Raw genomic sequence first — 20074 nt, 5'->3', positions numbered from 1 at the left:
TCTAACCCATTACCTTGAGCATAGTGTAATGCAGTATCTTTCAAATTGAGGTTGAGATCTATTGGGGGTTACAAAGTCAAGTTAGTGGTTTGTAATGAGCATTTGCAAAAAATTTAGAAGAAAATAGAATTAAGTGCACGGCACACAGGGCTGCTAGGTATGGTTGCGCAGGTTGTACACACTGAACACTCTGGGGATGTTATTGGCATTGCAGTCTATGTGTCAAGCACCCCCAGTGTTTTTCATCCACCACCCACAGGACAGGAGGTGGTGGGTCTGACTAGTCATGGTAAGTATCATCATGTGACACTTATTTGTATGAGCGTGTGTGTGTGTTGGTGTTTGCTGTAAAATGTATTTCTTACTCGGATTTACAGTCAAAAAGTTTGAAAAACACTGCTATGGTGATCTTATGTCTTTTTTTTTTTTTTTTTTTTTTTTGTCTGGCTAGCATTGGAACTCCCTTTCTGGTGTTGGGGAATGCCCAGTTCTGTGAGTCTTTATGGCAACAGGGTCCTGTCTTCCTCTACAGATCCCAAAGAGGCAAGAGTATTTTGTTTTCTCTCTCTCTGGAGTCCATAGTATGAGCTATTGACCAAGACTGGGCCGGTTCGATGTTCTCACCAAGAACTTTAAATCTTGAGGGCAGAGATTCAGGGTGGTTAGAGATTACTCATGGTGTCAGGATGGGGTTAAGAGGCAAAGACCACCAGTTAAAGGTGGAAAGCATTCAGGACCTGCAGCTAAGGCCCATGGCCACATTCTCACCAGCCGGCCCCTGTAGTGCGCTCAGCTGCCCGGCCTCGTTTGCTTGCTACCTGTTTTCTGATGCCCTGAGTCATTCCATATGTTTCCAATAAATTGCTTATTTGCATAAGTTTGCTGGAGTCAGTTTTTATTGTTTGCAACCAAGACTGTAACCAAAATCTATGTATTTTCTTGGGGAGCTGAACTTTAGATATGATTGACTCAGGCTCTTATCCTAAATTCTCAAGCAATCAAAATACAGTGATACAAATGAAGAAGTAAAGAAATAGATGAAAAGAGAAAAATAAATTCCTATCAATTATTTTTTTCTAAAGCATTGTTTCACAAGTATTGTTTGGGGACAGGAAAAGTAAAAGAAGTCACTATTTCCCTTTTTTTGGCAGCAGGTAACCGTATAAACCATAGCCTATGTAGTGAAACCCTCTTCTGTGATTTTTATTTTTAATTTTTTTGAGACAGGGTCTCTCTCCTGTCACCCAGCAAGAGTGCAGTGGCATGATCAGGGTTCATTGCAACTTCAGCCTCCTGGACTCAAGCGATCCTCCAGCCTCAGTTTTTGATTTTTTGTAGAGTCAGGGGCTCACTATGTTGCCCAGGATGGTCTCAAACTCCTGAGCTCACATGATCCTTCCACTCAGCTTCTCACATTGCTGCGATTATAGGCTTGAACCATTGTGCCCAGCCTCTTCTGTGATTTTTCTAATACTCTATTGTGACTCCTAGGAGGTGGCATTCATTGGCATTAAGTGTTTTTTTGAGGCTTTTCACATTTATTTAGCATCAGTAGAAATAAAGCAACATGCAGAATATATGCAGAATATACCCAGATGCTTCTTCCAAAGACAGAAAATTTGTCCACACTTAAGTTCATTGACTTTTTTTTCCCTAAAGTAAAAAGTTTACTACCTTCTCATCATGTTTCTTAATGTTTTACTAAGACACTCTGTAGAGAAAAATAGCAATTGATAAGACTCTTTTAACAAAGATGTTATTATTTTTAGACTTTTAAAGTAGGCATTCCAATTTGGCATAACTTTACCCAGCTACCCTTTCAAGAGGGCTTGTGTTTATAATTTCGCATTTTGCCTAAGTAGAAAAACATCTCATTTCTTGTACTTAGGAAGTGGTTTCAGCAGCTGGAAAGACCTCAGGCTCAGAGTGTGATAAGCAGTCGTGGCGGAACCGGGCTTCTGACCACACAGCCTGAGACCACCACGGATAGGACGCACCACCCAGAAACGTCACGTCTCAGTGGCTAAGGCTAAGCCATTTGAGAATTTGCATCAATTCGCTCAAATGAATGATAAAAAGTGAAAGAAATCACACTCCCTCATCTTTATGCATCAAACAATTTCTTATAAAGCCATTAATTCTAACAGTTTTTCTGGTGGGGAAGGTAGGTCTCAAAACTCCCAGAAATTTAGTGAATTTCTTGTTTGTTGCAATAGGTTCGTTTTTCTCAGTTTCTCTTTTATCTTCTGATTCTGTGAACACTTGCTTTGCACCCCTTTGCTTCATCAGCCTTTGTGACGAGCATCACACTCTGGTGGCACACCCTGGGGACACTGTCTTCTCCATTAGTAGTCCCTACTGCTGCAGCTCTATGCAGCCAAACTCCTTCCAGAGCCATTTCCATCTGAATATCTGAATTAAGGTGAAGGTACAGCCACGTGGCTCTTCACCCAGCTGCCTCACACACTCCACTGGTTCTCTCCTACCTTGCTCGAGCTTCTTTCTTTTCTTTGCAGAGTTTTCACAAGACTCAGTCCAATGTATTTTCACTCTTGGTTCTCTTCCTAAGCCATCTCACCTATTCTGGGGCTTTCCATCTACATGCTAATCATGCCTATCAATTTACATGTTACATGCTACATGTGACAATCATGGCTAACAGTCTACATAGTTATGACTCTTTTACACGTCTTGGCCAGTTCTTCCGGCTAAGCCCATGTCCTGTAATTCTTTTTTTTTTTTCTTTTTTAGATTCAGAGGACACACATACATGTTGTTGCAAGGGTATATCATGTGAATAACAGTGAAGATTGGGCTTCCAGGGTACTGATCACCCCAATTTTTTTTTTTGAGACAGAGTCTTGTTCTGTTGCCCAGGCTGGAGTGCAGTGGTGTGATCTCAGCTCACTGCAACCTCCGCCTCCTGGGTTCAAGAGATTCTCCTGCCTCAGCCTCCCAAGTAGCTGGGATTGCAGGCACATGCCACCATTCATGGCTAAGTTTTGTGTTTTTGGTAGAGACAGAGTTTCACCATGTTAACCATGTTAACCAGGCTGGTCTCAAACTCCTGACCTTGTGATCCACCCATGTCAGCCTTCCAAAGTGCTGGGATTACAGGCGTGAGCCACCGCACCCGGCCCCCTATCACCCAAATATTGAACTTTGTACCCAATAGGAAAGTTTTCAACTCTCAGCCCCCTCCTACCCACTCCTATTTTGGAGTCCCAGTGTCTATTATTTTTATCTTTATGTTCGTGTTTCCACAAGCTGCCCACCTGACATCTTCACCTAAATGACTTTCAGACAACTCAAATTCCTTGCTGCAAAAACCGAACAGCTTCATGCCTTTTGTTCTCAGATCTGTGCTTCTCGTTGTAGGTTTCATAAACCTCGTCAGTAACTCGTAATCATCCCCCAGGGCTGTAAGGAAGACAATCGACCACCATCCCGGACAACTGCTTCTTCTTCATCCTGTCCTCTTGTCTCGCTCAACACATGTTCTCAGCACCCTAGACAGTGTTCTTCTTAAACGTTAATCTGAGACATTCTCCCACAGAAAAGGTTTTGGAGGCTTCCCAGGGCTCCTAAGATAAGGTCCCAGGATGATGTAACTGACAAGGCCCTCCAAGTCCCTGCCTGTCTGTCCAGGCTCACGCTTTGGACTTTCCCTCATTGCTCACCCGCTCCAGCCACAGTGACCTTGCATCAGTTGCTCACATATTCCATAGTTAAAGACTTCAATCTCCTAGCCCCACTGGAAGCAAGAAAAAAAAATGAAATCATTCTTTATGGGTTCTAACAAAAAACAACAGTTCCCTAGACCACCCCCTTTGTCATTTTCTGCACACAAGGGGAAACTACTTTCAACAATTTTAACTGATTCTTTGGGTAACATTTGCCTTATCACTAAATAACATGGTTATATTTCCATCTCTTTATTTTTCTGTTTTAGGCTTTATCTATGAATTTCTGTATATGAAAGATGAAAGTTTAGTTCTCTTTTACAATATCAGCCCCCACCACATGTGTAGACACTTCTCATCTCCTTCCAACATAAATTACGTAGACACTTCTCATCTCCTTCCAACATAAACTTCAGGCCAGGTGCAGTGGCTCATGCTGTAAATCCCAGCATTTCTGGGAGGCCGAAGCAGGAGGATCACTTGAGGCCAGGAGTTTGAGACCAGCCTGGGCAACATAGCAAGACCCCAAATCTACAGCAAATACAAAAACAAATTAGCCAGGCATGGTGGTATGTGCCTGCAGTCCCAGCTACTTGGGAGACTGAGACTGGAGGATTGTTTGAGCCCAGGAGTTCAAGGCTGCAGTAAGCTGTGATCACACCACTGCACTCCAGCCTGAGCAACACAGTGAGATCCGCGTCTCAGAAAAACAAAACAAAACAAAAAGAAAAAGAATGAAAAAGTAATCAAAATATAACTTCAGTTAGATTAATGTTCAGTGTTTACATGATTGTTATGCTATTTAGAGCTAGGTCATGTAGTACACTAGGCTTTTTCCCCCTCCTAGAGTTAACCATTATGTCATTACCAGGTACTTGGGAGGTTGAAGTGAGAGGATTGCTTGAGCCCAGGAGTTCCAGACTAGCCTGGGCAAAATAGCAAAACCCTGTCTCTAAAAACAAAACAGGCCAGGTGCGGTGGCTCATGCCTGTAATCCCAGCACTTTGGGAGACTGAGGCAGGCAGATCACTTGAGGTCAGGAGTTTAAGATCAGCCTGGCCAACATGGTGAAAGCCTGTCTCTACTAAAAGTACAAAAATTAGCCAGGTGTGGTGGTGGGCACCTGTAATCCCAGCTACTCAGGAGGCTGAGGCAGGAGAATCACTTGAACTCGGGAGGCAGAGGTTGCAGTGAGCCAAGATCACGACATTGCACTCCAGCCTGGGTGACAGAGTGAGACTCCATCTCAAAAAAAAAAAAATTGATATGTGTTTAAATTTTATTTTCTATCAGTTTCATTTCAGGATAGTCAGGGAAGCATCTGGTATAAGGCTGAGAACCACTGCACTATGCTATGTAGAATATGCTGTTTATCTACACTTTACCAGTAAATGATTACTCCTTATGCTAAGCTGTGCTGAACACACACTTGATTCAGCAAATAATTAATCCTAATAATTTAATCTGTAGCCCAGAATCCTTGTTAATAGCTATGAAAAAGTAAGAGTTTCATATTCCTATAGTTCCTCATGTACTTTCTGTTCTTGTTCTTGTTTTTAAGCACAGACTGGAAAATATGTCAATTGTCATCTCTGCATATGGTGTTGGGCTGCCTGAATCCGAGAAGTACACAAAGGCCAGTGTGTATTGTTTGTACTTTGGTTAAGAGCTGGGTTTTGAGTGGGATAAACATGGTTTCAAAGGTTGATTCAGCTGATTAAACAAATGTAGTTCATCAAAATCTCACAGGTAAAATGGGGACGATGGTGCCAATTCATAGGACGGCTGAGGGAATTCCATGAGATAATGCATTTTACATGCTCAGCAGGGAACTGTGCGGAGAAAGTACTCAATTGGACTGGGTGTTGCAGAAAAGCATTTCACAGCACAGACTCTGAAATGGACAGCCTGGGTTTGAATCCCCACTGCAGCACTCACGGCTCTGTGGCTTGGGGAGTCTCTCTGTGCTTTGATTTTACGCATCTGTAAGATGAAGATGATAATACAGCTGCCTCAAGGACTTGTTATGAGGATTAAATGAGGTGATACGTGTGAAACACTTAGAATATGCCTGACCTTACTAAAAAGTAGTTATTGCTGGGCGTGGTGGCTCACACCTGTAATCCTAGAACTTTGAGAGGCCAAGGCAGGAGGATTACTTGAGCCTAGGCATTCAAGACAAGCCTGGGAAAAATAGTGAAACCTTGACTCTACAAAAAATGCAAAAATTAGCCAGGAATGGTGGTGGGCGCCTGTAGTCCCAGCTATTCTGGAGGCTGAAGTCGGAGAATCGCTTTAGCCCGGGAGGTTGAGGCTGCACTGAGTCGCTCCAGCCTGGGTGAAGAAAGACCCTGTCTTAAAAAAAAAAAAAAAAAAAGAATAAAAAACAAAAATTAGTTATCAATGCGATAGAGGGTGCACTCTCTCCAGATCATGCATTCATTTCCTTGTTTGGGGGTTTAGGAAATGTGGTTGGAAATTATATTCTGGTTCCTTGGAAGCAGAAATGTTTCTAGTATACATGTTTTTGTTTAGTCATTACAGCTTGCTCTTCAAAACAAATAAGACTTAGACCATCACTTAAGAGTGTACTTTTAAAATAAATTCGTGGTCAGCATCATCTAAACTTTAGGGTAGAATCTAAGCTCCAAATTCTCATTAAATACTCATTGGCCCTTAAGATCCACCAGACGTGAGGTCTGTCCTTGGCTGATTCTATAGCTCAGGTGAACCAGAGTCTTGCAGCAAACAATTGTTTACTAAGCTCAGGTGAGAAAAAAAGTCTGGTTAGATTTTTTTTTTTTTTTTTTAGAACAACAACAAAAAAAAAAAAAGAAAGAAAGAAAAAGAAAAAAAACTGACTTTAGGCTGTTAGTTTTCTGGGAGGAGGATTGCTTTCACATTCTGTTTTAAGGACACAGCAGAGTGACCCTCTAAGGGTTGGAAGTAAGAATCAATGACGGGAACAGGTCATGCCATGCATAAACAAAGTTCATTACCCTTTGTAGACTTTCCCATGATGCCTCGCTGCTTTAATTTTTCTCAACCTACCCCACAGTGTTCCTAGGCCTCTAGAATAAAAGACAAACATCTTAACTTCATTGGTTCCTTCCAGAAGGAAAAATGCATCGCATCTGCCTTTCTGAATTGATAATTTTATTGTAGTTTAAAAAGTATTTATGAGTAAGTGGATTTTTCTGGCTTGTCTGTAAGAAAAAGCTAAAACTATTAAAAATTACAATTTGGCCGGGCGCGGTGGCTCAAGCCTGTAATCCCAGCACTTTGGGAGGCCGAGACGGGTGGATCACGAGGTCAGGAGATCGAGACCATGCTGGCTAACACGGTGAAACCCCGTCTCTACTAAAAAATACAAAAAACTAGCCGGGCGAGGTGGCGGGCGCCTGTAGTCCCAGCTACTCGGGAGGCTGAGGCAGGAGAATGGCGTGAACCCGGGAGGCAGAGCTTGCAGTGAGCTGAGATCCGGCCACTGCACTCCAGCCTGGGCGGCAGAGCCAGACTCTGTCTCAAAAAAAAAACACAAAAAAAAAAAAACAAAAAAAAATTACAATTTGGCAAAGATCCGTGATTTGGAAAGCTGACTGGGTATTTAGCATTTATTAAAAAATAATTATGACTTTTTATACGTATTTATTTATTTTTGAGACAGAGTCTCGCTCTGTTGCCCAAGCTGGAATGCAGTGGCATGATCTTGACTCACTGCAACCTCCGCCTCCCAGGTTCAAGCAATTCTCCTGCCTCAGCCTCCCAAGTCGCTGGGACTACAGCCATGCACCACCATGTCTGGCTAATTTTTGTATTTTTAGTAGAGACAGGGTTTCACCATGTTGGCCAGGCTGGTCTCAAACTCCTGACCTCAGGTGATGCACCTGAGGTCTGCCAAAGTGCTGGGATTACAGGTGTGAGACACCGCACCCAGCCTTATTTATTGGCCTTATTTATTTATTTTATATTTTGAGACAGGGTCTGGCTCTGTCACCCAGGTTGGAGTGCAGTGGCACAGTCATGGCTCACTGCAGCCTTGACCTCCGTGGTCAAGCAATCCTCCTGCTTCAGCCTCCCAAGTAGCTGGGATTACAGGTGTCAGCCACCACGCCTGGCTAAATTGTTTTACTTTTTGTGGAAATGGAGTCTTGTTATGTTGCCCAGGCTGGTCTTGAACTCCTGGGCTGAAGCAATCCCCTTGCCTTGGCCTCGCAACATGTTGGGATTATAGACATGAGCCACTGTGCTGGCCTAATTATGACTTTTTAAATAACTCACTTAGGTTAAATCTACAATATAGGAAGTCATTCATTAGAATATCCTAAACCATAAATTACTTTAAAATGTGTTTGCAATAGATATTTAATTGTTTAGAAATGTATTTGAAGAGCCGGGCGCGGTGGCTCAAGCCTGTAATCCCAGCACTTTGGGAGGCCGAGACGGGCGGATCACAAGGTCAGGAGATCGAGACCATCCTGGCTAACACGGTGAAACCCCGTCTCTACTAAAAAATACAAAAAACTAGCCGGGCGAGGTGGCGGGCGCCTGTGGTCCCAGCTACTCCGGAGGCTGAGGCAGGAGAATGGCGTAAACCCAGGAGGCGGAGCTTGCAGTGAGCTGAGATCCGGCCACTGCACTCCAGCCTGGGCGACAGAGCCAGACTCAGTCTCAAAAAAAAAAAAAAAAAAAATGTATTTGAAGAACATGCAAAAGAATGCTGGGCATGGTGGTGGGTGCCTATAATCCCAGGGGCTACTCAGGAGACGGGGGAAGGAGAATCGCTTGAATCCAGGAGGCGGAGGTTGTAGGGAGCCAAGATCGTGCCCCTGCACTCCAGCCTGGGTGACAGAGTAAGTGAGACTCCATCTCAAAAAACAAAAAAAGAACATGCAGAAGGAATTCAAGGAAACACCTTTTCATTAGCATAAATAAACACCTTTTTTCCATTGATAAAAAAAAAATTAACACACACATTGTTTTTCAGCGTGCAGAAAGTGTTTAATTTATAGGCTGACTTCAATATTTTGATTAAGAGGCCTCAAAACATAAGATTCAAGTAATACGGTGGGTGACTTTTCAGAGTTTGCAGGAGTGAAGATGCCAGGAACGGACAGCACATTCCCCTCTCATTTTCCTGGCACCAGTGGATTTGTGGAAGACAGAGTGAGGAAACAAGCTCCGGAGAATGCTTTCCTTAAAACTGTAGGAAATGTAATTTCATGGCTTGTATGTTTCTGTAAGGCTACTCCTCAGACAGACTTTTTCTATCTGACTTTGTATCAGATTTCAAATATCCAAACAGACCCTTTCCTCTTGCATGGGGTGGACAGGGTCAGTCTAAGATAAGTGGCTTTAGTAATTCAGAGTTTCCTGTGGGATGTCTTATTTTCTCTCTCTCTCTCTTTTTTTTTTTTTTGAGACAAAGTCTCACTCTGTTGCCCAGGCTAGAGTGCAGTGGCTCGATCTCGGCTCACTGCAACCTCTGCCTCCCAGTTTCCAGCAATTCTCCTGCCTCAGTCTCCCAAGCAGCTGGGATTAGAGGCCCATGCCACCATGCCGGGCTAATATTTGTATTTTTAGTAGAGATGGGGTTTCACCATATTGGCCAAGCTGGTCTCGAACTCCTGAACCCAACTAATCCACCCACCTTGACCTCCCAAAGTGCTGGAATTACAGACGTGAGCCACTGCGCCCAGCTGAATCTCTCATTTTCTCTAGAGCACAGCTCACCTTCTCAGACCTTAAGTTTATTACCAAAGTATGAAATGCTGCTACAGTCATCCATACAAGAGCCCTTTAGATACCCACAGTCATTTGCAGGGAGTTCAGTTGATACACTATTTACTCTTCTTAATGAAAAACTGCTCACTTTTTTTGATAGAGAGACACACAATAACTTACACTTACATGGTGCTTTTTACTTTACCTTCTTTGTGTATTGCAATTTCTATAGCCTATATTAAAAGGAACATTGATCTTAAAGTAAGAGTTTGAAACTTTCCCCTTATTGGCAAATGTCTGAGAAATGTAGTCGGCTGTTCATAACTTTAGTTTCTTTCTTTATAAAGTATGCACAATAATAACTCTTAGAGGGCTATTAGGAAGTTTAAAGGGGTTTTGTACATTGCAAAACACCATTTATGTGTAAGTGGTTATTGTGAACATGGCTAGTGCTTGACAAAATATTTGTTGAGCCTATTATGCAAGTTACCAGTAACCTCCTACATTCAGTATTTCATATTGCAATTTGACAAGGGTATCATGTGTAGACACTTTATCTGCTGGTGTGAGCTACACCGCCTAGGCTTAGGTCCTGGCTCTGTCACTACTTGGGTGAGCCAGGACAAGTTAAGTTCTGTAAACGTGGAATAATAGCAGATGGGTTATTAATGTTTGCAAAGCCAACTTGCTTGGCCTTCGCTTGTTTAACTTGTGAAACATGAATTTAAAAATTGAAACCAGGCACAGTGGCTCACACCTATATTCCCAGCACTTTGGGAGACCAAGGCAGGCAGATCACCTGAGCTCAGGAGTTCCAGACCAGCCTGGGCAACCAACACAGTGAATCCTCATCTCTACCAAAAATACAAAAATTAGCTGGGCATGGTGGCATGCACCTATAATCCCAGCTATTCGGGAGGGTGAGGCAGGAGAATTGCTTGAACCTGGGAGGCAGAGGTTGCGGTGAGCTGATAGCTGAGGTTGTGCCACTGCACTACAGCCTGGGCGACAAAGCAAGACTCCTCAAAAGAAAAAAACAAACAAAAAAACCATTGAATTTACTGATGAAGTGATATGATGTGTGGGATTTACATCAAAATCACCCAGGAGATGTAGTGCAGGAAGTAGAGGGGTATAGGTAAAATGAGACCGTCCGTGAATTCACAGTGGCTGAAGCCGAGCGATCAGCACCTGTCAGTGCATTCCATTCTCTCTGCTTCTGTGTATTTCTGAAATCCCCATGATAAAAAGCTAAAACAGATGAACAACTAAGAGATGCCTTCAAAAGAATTCGAGATGTAACAATCTGAAAATTAGCTTCCGAAATCCCATTTGGCGTATTGGTGGATTCTTTTTTTTATTGTTTTTATTTTTTGTTTGTTTGTTTTTTTAAAAAACGAAGGAAAAAGCCCCTGGGTTACTTGAGACAGCAGGGGAAATATCACCTCAAAGATTCTCGACTGCAGCTGTTATCTGATTCACCCCTCCTCCCTCAGCAAGATTGGCCGCCTCTAGTGGACAGGGTATTCCCCAGTCCCGTCCTGGGCTCCAGTGACTCATACACTAAATCAGAGTTTCACATCTAACTATTATGGGCATTGGTTACTAAGACTGGAAGCCAAAACCCTGCTTGAAATGAAGATCCCATTCTAAAGGTCAAAACTTTCCTCCAGAAAATGTTCCTCTCCATCAGGAGGCCTTGGCATGATGTCACCTTAGATATGAACTTACAAGGGGACATTTCCTAAAAGTACACGTATCTCTTTTGTGATATTCATGTTAGGGATAAAATCAGCCTATTTCATACAGTGACTTGTTCACTTAAAGAAAATGCCAGATGAGCAGGGCATTCATCACAGCCTTGATCATTTAGATTGTCTGGATGGCCGACCAGCTGTTTCACTTTGCCTCTGCTTCACAGGAATTTGGAATAAGGCTAAGGCTGCAGCCCTTGCTCTCAACACACTGACCAGACGCTAACTGGTCAGGACCTTTTCACCCACAGACGCTAAAAGCAGATTCAGAAATCTTCCATGCTCAGGGTGCCAGGCAAGCATTGCCAATCAATAGAAGCTGGCAAGTGAAATGAAACCTATTCACTTGCCCCCGATGCAGTCTCGCTCTCAAAGTTAAGAAAACTGAGGCTCAGAGAGGTTAAACGACTTTTCTCTAAAGTCACACCTGTCATGCCTGGGTTGAGCTTGAGGCCACTTTCTCTCTGAGCTCAAGGAAGCTAGAAATTCTATGTCCCAAAGATGAAAATCAAGACTTTGACAGAAATGCGATAAGGATAAGGTATATTTGCCCACATTTTTCATATCTTGAAATGACTCTGTGGGATAACTGTGGTATCTCTGACACAGGAGGAAAATGAGGTACAGTCCAAGAGCATAGAATTGGTGAATGGTAGAGTTGCAAACCAAAGCCATCTTTCTTTTCTTTTTTTAACTTAAAAAGATTTTAAATTATTTTTAATAGAGATGAATTCTTACTATGTTGCCCAGGCTGGTCTGGAGTTCCTGGGCTCAAGCAATCTCCCTGCCTTGGCCTCCCAAAGTGCTGAGATTACCAGTATAAACCACTGCACCCAGCCAAAGCCATCTTTCTCTATGCTCCAAAGCTATCTCTTTTCTTTTCTTTTCTTTTCTTTTCTTTTCTTTTCTTTTCTTTTCTTTCTTTTTCTTACCTTTTTGTTAGACAGAGTCTTGCTCTATTGCCCAGGCTGGAGTGCAGTGGCACAATCTCGGCTCACCATAACCTCCACCTCCTGGGTTCAAGCTATTCTCCTGACTTAGCCTCCTGAGTAGCTGGGATTACAGGTGTGCAACACCATGCTCGGCTAATTTCTTGTATTTTTAGTAGAGGTGAAGTTTTGCTATGTTGGCCAGGCTGGTCTTGAACTCCTGACCTCAAGTGATCCACCTGCCTCAGCATCCCAAAGTGCTGGGATTACAGGCGTGAGCCACCGTGCCCGGCCAAGCTACGTTCTTTCTATTTCACTGGAGAAAATGAGTAGACCCTTGATCCAGCAGAGATCGTTCTCTTCGTGTGTGTGTGTGAATCATGGCCCTGCACGGTGGCTCATACCTGTAATCCCAGCACTTTGGGATTCTGAGGCGGGCAGATCACTTGAGCTCAGGAGTTCAAGACCAGCCATGGTGAAACCCCATCTCTATAAAAAGTACAAAAATTAGCCAAGTGTGGTGGTGCATGTCTGTAATCCCAGCTACTTGGGAGGCTGAGGCAGGAGGATGGTTTGAGCCTCAGACGCAGAGGTTGCAGTGAGCTGAGATTGTGCCACTGCATTCCAGCCTCAGTGACAGAGACACTGTCTCCAAAAACAAAAAACAAAACAAAACAAAAAAACAACAAAAAAAAAACCCAACCAACCAAACAAACAAAAAACCCCACAAAACTGTGAATCATTGTTTGCTCAAGGCAGAGACTGTTCTACGGGAGTGGGAGGTAAGGTAGACGCAGGAGGTGGAATCTCATATCCTCTCTCTCATTTTCCCAGCATCCTCTGTAGATCCTCCCTTCTCTCCTCTCTGCTTTTGATCCTGGTTCCCTCCTCCTGGACAGTAACGCTCTTACCTTCCTTCTCAACACCTTAAAAGTCTCCTCAGGGCTCTTCTCAGATGCCACAGGCCTTCCCTGATCTTCTCAGTTATAATTAGTCCCTTTTTCCCTGGCATAATTTGCTTATACATTTTGTATTATAGGTTATGTTTTATATGTTTGACTTCCCTCACTAAATTGTGAGCAGTTTCAGTCAGGTGTGGTGGCTTACACCTGTAATCCCAGCACTTTGGGGGGCTGAGGAAGGTGGATCACCTGAGGTCAGGAGTTTGAGACTAGCCTGGCCAACATGGTGAAACCCCGTTTCTACCAAAAATACAAAAATGAGCCGGGTGTGGTGGTGGGCACCTGTAATCCCAGCTACTCAGGAGGCTGAGGCAAGAGAATCGCTTGAAACTAGGAGGCAATGAGCCGAGATCACGCCACTGCACTCCAGCCTGGATGACAGAGTGAGACTCTGTCTCAAAAAAGAAAAAAAAAACTGTGAGCAGCTTGAGGCAAAGGACTATATTTAATAATGTATGTATTTCTTATTTATTTACATATATTTTTAGAGAAAGGGTCTCATTCTTTCATCCAGGCTGAGGTGCAGTGGTGTTATCGTAGCTCACTGCTGCTTCAAACTCTTGGGCTCAAGCGATCCCCCGACTTCAACCTCCTGAGTAGCTGAGACTATAGGCATGCACCACTATGCCCAGTTCTTTGGTTCAAGTGATGCTTGATCCCCCAACCTTGGCCTCCCAAAGTGCTGGGATTACAGGTGTGAGCCACAATGCCTGGCCAAACCCTTTAAAACATTTTTGTAAAGGCGGGGGTCTTGCTGTATTACCCAGGCTGGTCTCGAACTCCTGGGTTCAAACGATCCTCTAGCCTCAGCCTCTCAAAGTGTTAGGATTACAGGTGTGAGCCACTGCTCCCAGCTTTCAATTGTCTTTTGATATCAAGTATCCTGATGATGTCAATAAGTTTTATGACTTTATGCACAAAGGGTTTGTAAGTATTTTTTTAAATTTGTTCTTGTTACTCTACAGTCCTTTTATAAAAGTTGTCTCTGAAAATACATTTTCTAGTCCTTTGTTGTTGGTGTAGAGGCATGGACTTGATGTTTGAATGTTCATCTTACATAAAAAAAAATCTAGCTGGGCTAGGTGCAGTGGCTCACACCTATGATCCCAACACTTTGGGAGGCAGGAGGATCACTTGGGCCCAGGAGTTTGAGACCAGCCTGGGCAATGTGGCGAAACCCCATCTCTACAACAGATAAAAAAAGTTAGCTGGGCATGGTAGTGCATCCCTGTAATCTCAGCTACTTAGGAGGCTGAAGCAGGAGAATCACTTGAACCTGGGAGGCAGAGGTTGTAGTGAGCGAAGATTGTGCCATTGCACTCCAGCCTGGGTGACAGAGCGAAACCCTGTCTCAGGGAACAAAAAAAAAAAAAATCTGGCTGGTTTATATCATAATTCTGTTACTTTTTTTATTGTCTTGGATTTTCTGCATATGGAAAATCATATTATCTGTGAGAAATGACAATTTTGTTTCTCATATTCTAATTCTTTTAATTTTTAAATTTAAAATATTAAATAATTCACATTTTAAAAAATTAGTTATTCACCCAGGCTGGAGCGCAGTGACATGATCATGACTCACTGCAGCCTCTATTTCCCTGGGCTCAGATGATCCTCCTACGTCAGCCTCCCCAGTAGCTGGGATACAGGCACACACCACCACTTCCGGCTAATTTTCTGTAGGTTTTGTAGAGATGGTGTTTTACCATGTTGCCCAGGGTTGTTTCAAACTCCTAGGCTCAAGGGATCTGCCCACCTTGGCCTCTCAAAGTGCTGGTATTGCAGTTGTGAGCCACTACACCCAGCCCTATTCTATTTCTTATTCCTTTCATTTTACCTACTTGTCTTGCTGCTCAGGATAGTACACCTGTTATACAATGGACAGGAGTGATGATAACGGACATCATCTTGTTTTCGGTTTTAAAGAGATGCTTCAAATACTTCACCACTGAGTACCTTAAATGAGCCAGATATCCTTGTAAGATAACATTTGTCTTCCTAAGTCTCTGCCTTCATTTTCCCTCCTGGCCTCCAGACCAAACACCAGGGTGAAATCCCAGTGTGACCTAACTGAGAGCGTCCTACCCTTGCTAAGGGAGGAGAAGGATTATACTTGCAAATAGCTGCAAGACCAGCTTACTAAGTACTGGCAGGAACAAGAGTCATGTATCTGGGAGAGGACCTGGAGGGTGCAGGATCAGGGTGGGTCCATGCAAAGCCGAATGAGGGGAGTGTTTGTCAATATGGAGAGATTCTCCCATTACAATCGCATTGGCCCAAGGGACCAAGTCTTGGTGGGATGGGTTTGCAGGCTTGGAATAAGTGACCGGCCTCAACCAGCTGAAGCAGAGATGCTAAAACTGCCATACCTCACTGTGGAGGAGGGAATCTGAAGACTCAGAGAGGGGGGCCTGTTGCAATGGACTTGCTATATAAGACCAGGAAGACCAATAGCTGACATTGGGAGGCCCTGGAGGACACCCTGCTTACAAGGGGATAAGGAATGTGGGTTAGGGGAGCACCAGTGCTGCTGGACTCCACAGGCCAGGGCAGGTGGTAAGACTTACTGCTCCAGAACCAGGATTCCCAGTAGCAAAGGCGATGCCGTATAGAAGCATTTAAGTAACAAAAACGAGGTGGGCATCAAGGCCATAGCAGGAAGCAGAGCCGGAAAAGCAGCTGGAGGGTCCTCATTCCCAGTGGCCTGTAAAGATGGTCAATAGAACATGCTGGTCCAAGGCAAGAGAGATGGAAACTTTCTTTTTTTTTTTTTTTTTTTTTTTTTGAGACGGAGTCTCGCTCTATCGCCCAGGCTGGAGTGCAGTGGCTCCATCTCCACTCACTGCAAGCTCCGCCTCCCGGGTTCACGCCATTCTCCTGCCTCAGCCTCCTGAGTATCTGGGACTACAGGCGCCCGCCACCGTGCCTGGCTAATTTTTGTATTTTTAGTAGAGATGGCGTTTCACCGTGTTAGTCAGGATGGTCTCGATCTCCTGACCTCGTGATCCACCCGCCTCGGCCTCCCAAAGTGCTGGGATTACAGGCTTGAGGCACCATGCCTGGCCTGCAGATGAATTGCTAAACAAAATGTGGTATATACATAAATGGAACATTATTCAGCTTTAAAAAAGAAGGAAATCTTGACATATGCTACAACATGGATAAACCTTGACATGCTAGGTGAAATAAGCTACTCACAGAAAGATAAATGCCATATAATTCTATTTATGTAAGGCACTACAGGTGTCAGATTAATAGAGGCAGAAAGGACAACAGTGGTCACCAAGGGCTGGGGAGGAGGGGACGTGTGTTGGGGAGCTTACTGTTTAATGGGTACAGAGTTACTGTTCTGCAAGATGCAAAGAGTTCTGGAGATGGATGGAGGTGATGGTTGAACAACATGAATGTTCTTAATAGCATTGAGCTGTACATTTAACAACGGTTAAGAAAGGGACTTGCTCTGTTACCCAGGCTGGAGTGCAGTAGCACTATCATATCTCACTACAGCCTCAAACTCCTGGGCTCAAGGGATCCTCAGCCTTCCGGTGGCCTTTGTTGTAGACAACCTGATGGATTCTCATGGCACAGAAGATTAATTAAACAACGTCTTTCAATTTTAATACATTTCTGCAATCCAAAAAAAAAAAAAAATGGTTAACATGGCAAGTTTGATGTTACGTGTATTTTACTACAGTATAAAGGGAAATAAATCTGTTGTGTTAAGGAGCCGTGATGGGGGCATTATTGACCCTGATTCTGGATTTCTCTCTGCTCTTACATTTGCCATGTGACTTTTTTTTTTTTTTAGACAGAGTCTTGCTCTGTCACCCAGGCTGGAGTGCAATGGCATGATCTCAGCTGACTGCAACCTCTGCTTCCCAGGTTCAAGCTATTCTCCTGCCTCAGCCTCCTGAGTAGCTGGGATTACAAGGGTGCAACACCACACCCAGCTAATTTTTGTATTTTTAGTAGAGACAGGGTTTCACTATGTTGGTCAGGCTGGTCTCGAACTCCTGATCTCAGGTGATACACCCACCTCAGCCTCCCAAAGTGGTGGGATTACAGGCGTGATCCACTGCACCCAGCCACATGTGACTTTATAATTCCTCCCAAGCAGCAGTGTATCTTTCTCTGCTCCTAGTCCAACCCAGCCTAGATTAGTAGAGCCCCAAACCATCTGCATAAATATGAGTGATTGTAAAATAATTCTTGTCTATAATCTCTGAGTTTTGGTGGCTGTAGTGTATTTCTCAGCAATAGCAAACAAATTTTTCTTTTTTTTTGTTTGAGACAGAGTCTTGCTCTGTCACCCAGGCTGGAGTACAGTTGTGCAATCTCAGCTCACTGTTGACCTCTCCCTCTCAGGTTCAAAAGATCCTCCCGCCTCAGCCTCCCTAGTAGCTGGGACTACAGGCAAGTGACACCACACCTGGCTAATTTTTGAATTTTTAGTGGAGACTGGGTTTCACCATGTTGGCCAGGTTGGTCTCAAACTCCTGACCTCAGGTGATCCACCCGCCTTGGCCTTCCAAAATGCTGGGACTACAGGCGTGGGCCACTGTGCATAGCCTGCAATAGCAAAGAAATGTAAGTACAAACATACTTCAAATTTTAAAAGAGTTTCTAAGCTGGGCACAGTGGCTCACACCTGTAATCCCAGAACTTTGGGAGGCCGAGGTGGGTAGATCATGAGGTCAAGAGATCGAGGTCATCCTGGCCAATATGGTGAAACCCTATCTGTAATAAAAATACAAAAATTAGCTGGGCATGGTGGCACATGCCCATAGTCCCAGCTACTCAGAAGGCTGAGGCAGGAGAATTGCTTGAACCCGGAAGGCGGAGGTTGCAGTGAGCCAAGATGGCACCACTGCCCTCCAGCCTGCTGATAGGGTGAGACTCTGTCTTAAAAACAAACAAACAAGCAAACAAAACCCAAAAACAAATAAAAACCCCACAAAGAAACAGTTTCTAGAAAGCCTATGTATATTTTTAATAATACTAACACTAATATTAATACAAATGCTAATAAAAGAATATAAATATATTAACTCAACTTAAATAATAAACATTACCAAATACCTTTTCCCATTCTTTTCCCAGAGCATCTTGATTTTGTTAATTACCTCTCTGCCTTTCATTAATTACTTCTTTGCTTTTCTTTATAATTTTGCCAGTTTTTCCTTATCTCTAAATAATAAATACATTACTGAATATTGCTTATTTTTAAGCTTTATTGTACTACGTAAACTTGGTTTGCCACAAAATTATGTTTTGAGATTTAACCACATTAATTGAGGTATTCACCTCCCCACACCATTTTTTTCCCTGCAGTGGTTAATTGTCCCCTTCTGTTACCTTATTGGTTGCAATTGATTATTAATATTTCACATGAATAATTTACCTAATCCAAAGTTAACTAATAAACTTTATTCTGCTCCCAAATCAAAGAACCTTAGAATGCTTTAACATCAATCTCTCCGTTCACAGTTCACATGCCATTGTTGTCCAGTAATGTTTAACTTCACACATCAGCCATTATATTGGTTCACATAATCAGTGAGTTTAGATTTTCCCACATTTAAGCCAGGCACATTGGCTCACACCGGTAATCCCAGCACTTTGGGAGGCCGAGGTGGGTGGATCACCTGAGGTCAGGAGTTCGAGACCAGCCTGGCCAACATGGCGAAACCCCATCTTTACTAAAAATGCAAAAATTAGCCGGGCATGGTGGAGGGCACCTGTAATAGCAGCTACTTGGGAAGCGGAGACAGGAGAATCACTTGAACCTTGGAGGTGGAGGTTGCAGTGAGCCGAGATCACATCACTGCACTCCAGCCTGGGCAACAGAGTAAGACTCATTTTCCAAAAAAAAAAAAAAAAGGCAGGGCATGGTGGCTCACACCTGTAATCCCAGCACTTTGGGAGGCTGAGGCGGGCGAATCACCCAAGGTCAGGAGTTCGAGACCAGCTTGTCCAACATGGTAAAACCCCATCTCTACTAAAAAACAAATACAAAAAAATTAGCCGGGCGTGGTGGCAGGCGCCTGTAATCCCAGCTACTCAGGAGACTGAGGCAGGAGAATTGCTTGTACCCTGGAGGCGGAGGTTGCAGTGAGCTGAGATAGTGCCATTGCACTCCAGCCTGGGCAAGAAGAGCAAAACTCAAAAAAAAAAAAAAGTTCCCACATTTTATTTATTCACCAATCTTTCTTGTATCTCAGACTTCTCTATGATCATTTCCTTTTATTGGGAATTGTATATTTTAGAGTTTTTGAGAGTCTGTTAATGGTAATTATTCTCAGTATTGCTTTTTCAAAAACAATCTTTCAAAAACATCTTCAAGATGTCACAATTTTACTCTTTTTTCTTTTAAGAATTGCCTTCTTTGGGCAAGCAATTTCCTGTCAATACTCACTTTCTGACAGCATTAATATTGAAGATAATAATCTACAGTTTCCTGACTTTCACTTTTGCTGCTGAGGAATTAGCTATTTATTTTTACTCCTTTTAGGTCATCTGTGTTTTGCCTCTGGCTGTTTCTTTCTAGATGCCTTTTTTTTTTTTTTTTTTTGAGACAGAGTTTCATTCTTGTCGCCCAGGCTGGAGTGCAGTGCTGCAATCTCAGCTCATGGCAACCTCCGCCTCACAGGTTCAAGAGATTCTCCTGCCTCAGCCTCCTGAGTAGCTGGGATTACAGGCGCCCGCCACCATGCCTGGCTAATTTTTGTATTTTTAGTAGAGACAGGGTTTCACATGTTGGCCAGGCTGGTCTCAAACTCCTGACCTCAGATGATTCGTCACCCTCAGCCTCCCAAAGTGCTGGGCTTACAGGCATGAGCCACAGTGCCCGGCCCCCGCATATATTTAACAATTACTCTACTTGGGATTTGTGGGACTTGCTGAATGTATTACATCAATGATCTCTGTCCACCTCCCTGGTTCAAGGTATTCTCCCGCCTCAGCCTCCCAAGTAGCTGGGATTACAGGTGCACCCCATCTGGCTAATTTTTATATTTTTAGTA

Source organism: Macaca nemestrina, chromosome 9, assembly GCF_043159975.1.
Source record: "Macaca nemestrina isolate mMacNem1 chromosome 9, mMacNem.hap1, whole genome shotgun sequence".
Lineage (NCBI taxonomy): Eukaryota > Metazoa > Chordata > Mammalia > Primates > Cercopithecidae > Macaca > Macaca nemestrina.
Note: the sequence above shows the minus strand (reverse complement) of the source record.